The following is a 2,904-nucleotide window of genomic DNA, read 5'->3' on the forward strand; positions in this document are numbered from 1 at the left end:
TTAAAAGTGTATTTATAATCCGTATCAGAAGTTGGATTCAATTTGGTCCTAAATTTTTAGTGTAAAATTAAGGAAGATTATTGGTAGATACATCACTTGGCAATTTGTTTCAAAGAGCTGATATGGCTTTTTTTAAAAAAAAAATTAGAAAATTTGTAAAATAGTGCTTTTTCTCCAGGTACTTGAGGTCAACCTAATATTGGCCACAAGGTAATTTATGATAACAAAATTTACCAATGTTACCAACGTAATCAAAATGCCAGAAAGATATAAGCAAAAAATACCGCGGTTTTTCCTAATTAGTTTTCCAAACCTTTATCAACAAAAAATTCTCTCCTAGCAAAAACAACATGATGACGCACATTTTTGTTTCCTCTCCTAGTTGAAAACATAAAAATGCTCAAGAAATTTTTGAAAGCAGGTTATACGAATTTGCTTTCAAAAAAGAGGATAAAAATGGTATCTCAAAAATGTTTTGTTTGGCCTTTTCCCCAGGAACTTAATATCATAGTTAGCTGCCAGCTTTACCAAGAATCAGATTGAAGAAGGTTAGGACATCTCGGAAGCTTAATTGCCCCCTCATCCCGTGGCGTAATATTGCTACTAGTTATAAAGAAAAATATTTATCAGAAACGTGTTTTGGTTCTCGATAAATACTTCACCAGTGCAATACTTGTCTTGTATTGTTGAATCAGTACTGATCACAAGTCAGTCAAACTTCGAGCATAAATTTAAAATTCTTGGTTGTTAATACGAATAGCGGAGTAATGAGAAAACAATGTGTATGAGAATATCATTACAAGTTCTGCTAACTTTTTTGAGATATGCTTTTTTTAATCAAAAATCTATTTGAAAGACCAAGCAATTACTGAAATGAGCATATACCCAAAGAAAACTTCCTATTTATCCAATCAACGAAAAACCAATTTTCTTACGGGCAAAAAGAATGACCCTGACTAGTATAGGTATCAAAATTTTCATTTCAGTTCGAAAGAATTTTATCCCGGGCCGAGGTGTCCACCCCTAGTACACCGTTATTAAGCGAGATTAGGGTGTAAAGCCTTTTCCACTCTTAAATAGCAGGGAAAAGAGTGTAAGAGTATATTTTTAAGAAAATTACACTCTTTTTACACTCTTTACACTCCTTAATCCACTCTTTCTACAATCTTAAAAATGACACTCTTTCGTCCAATTTTTAGTGTGGAAAAGAGTGAAAAGTGTAATTTTGAAGCGATTACACTCTTAAAAATGCACCACAATTTTGAAGAAATTACACTTTTAGAAATACACTACATTTACACTGTTTTGTCCACTTATTTCCTTCTTTTCAACGGGTGTAAATCTTATCCAGGCTCCGCACAAGAAAAAAATTACAGAAATTGGTGCTGCAATAATAAAAATTTGATGTGCGTCTTCAACCCAGAATGGAGAGGAGGGAGATATAGATGACAGAGATACTTCATTTAGTTTTTTGGTTTGACCTGTCTTTGTTCTTCTTTCTGCAGTAGAAGAGACTTTTGCAGGTTAATGGCATGTCTGATTCATTGCATAATGAGTTTCAAATGCACCTTTATAACGCCGTCGGTTGCAAACCATTCGTTTTAATGTCCTTGATACCACTGAATTATACAAAAAGAAAAATGAGTTAAGATTTGTTCACAAGATTTTAATGAACCGTCGAATTAGGTGAAGAAAATGTCGAACTTCATGAAAAACGTCTCTCAATAACGTTTTGAAGAAGACGAGTTAGAAATTCTATGGGATCCCATTTTGTTGCCATGGTAACGTACTTTATATGTTTGGGTAGAAGTAAATGCCAATCTTCTGATTTGTGCACAAAATTATAATGAATCGTCGAATTAGGTAAAGAAAAATTCAAACATCATGAAGAACGTCTGTTAATAACTTTTTGAAGAAGATGAGTTAGGAATTCTATGTTAGCCCATTGTGTTGCCGTGGTAACCTACTTTATGAGTTTGTGCAGAAGTAAATGCCCATATTTTGATTCGTTCACAAAATTTTAATGAATCTTCGAATTAGGTGAAGAAAATGTCGAACTTCACGAAAAGCCTCTGATAATAACTTTTTGAAGAAGACGAGTTAGAGAGTCTCTGTCAGCCCATTTTGTTACCGTGGTAACGTACCTTATTAATTGTTGTAGAAGTAAAGTCCCATGTTTTGATTTGTTCACAAAATTTTAATTAAACGTCGAATTAGGTGAAGAAAAAGTCGAACTTCATGAAAAACGTCTCTTAATAAATTTTTGAAGAAGACGAGTTAGAAAGTCTATCTTAGCCCATTTTGTTGCCGTGGTAACGTACTTTATGAGTTTGTGTAGAAGTAAATGCCCATAATTTGATTTGTTCACAAAATTTTAATGAACCGTCGAATTAGGTGAAGAAAAAGTCGAACTTCATGAAAAACGTCTGTTAATAACTTTTTGAAGAAGACGAGTTAGAAAGTTTATGTTAGCCCATTTTGTTGCCGTGTTAACGTACTTTATGAGTTTGTGTAGAAGTAAATGCCAATATTCTGATTTGTTCACAAAATTTTAATGAACCGTCGAATTAGGTGAAGAAAATGTCGAACTTCATGAAAAACAGTTGTTAATAACTTTTTGAAGAAGACGAGTTAGAAAATCTATGTAGGCTTATTTTGTTGCCCTGATAGTGTACTTTCAGAATATATATATATAGATCAATTTTCGATTTAGCTTGTTTGTTTTTAAAATTTTCAAAAATTAGCGAGTTAGGGGCCAAAAATTGGGCATTTTCGTGGTACTTTGACTAAATTTCCCTCTTTTTTAAGACAAAACACACAAGTTTGGTTATCATAGTAATCTAGAGCTCACGCTTCCAACGGCCATATAATTATATTTGCATAGCATTGTCAAACAAGAGAATG

Source organism: Convolutriloba macropyga, chromosome 12 (assembly GCF_964194025.1).
Source record: "Convolutriloba macropyga chromosome 12, txConMacr16.3, whole genome shotgun sequence".
Classification (NCBI taxonomy): domain Eukaryota; kingdom Metazoa; phylum Xenacoelomorpha; order Acoela; family Convolutidae; genus Convolutriloba; species Convolutriloba macropyga.